The sequence below is a fragment of the Gavialis gangeticus genome, unplaced genomic scaffold (genome assembly GCF_001723915.1).
Source record: "Gavialis gangeticus isolate Ggan-Ray unplaced genomic scaffold, GavGan_comp1, whole genome shotgun sequence".
Classification (NCBI taxonomy): domain Eukaryota; kingdom Metazoa; phylum Chordata; order Crocodylia; family Gavialidae; genus Gavialis; species Gavialis gangeticus.
The window spans coordinates 20,425,841-20,426,119 of NW_017728994.1; the positions used below are offsets into that span (position 1 = coordinate 20,425,841).

The 279-nt window shown below is 34.1% G+C and overlaps 1 protein-coding gene across 3 annotated transcripts in view; it reads left to right on the forward strand.

Moving 5' to 3' along the window:
- KCNMA1 (potassium calcium-activated channel subfamily M alpha 1) overlaps positions 1-279 on the forward strand; it is a 1,434,006-nt gene that overhangs the window by 855,570 nt on the left and 578,157 nt on the right. The window lies entirely within an intron of this gene.

The following is a 279-nucleotide window of genomic DNA, read 5'->3' on the forward strand; positions in this document are numbered from 1 at the left end:
ACACACACTTCCTGAAAATCAGGTTTCCCTAAGGCAATTCAGGTCAGGAATCTAGAAAATCAAGGGGTCATATTTTACTAGTAACAGTCATAAATCTAGATTCATAGGCTAGGTACAGAAATTATATATAAACTGGAATAAGTTATCAGAAACCAGTCTTAGTGCACATAGACTGGTTTAGAAATTGTCAAACTGAGTTTAAGATAGATGTGGATGGATGTAATATCAAATTTAATTAGTTTATATTAGACTCGTCTATGTAACCTCTGTGCCAGATCC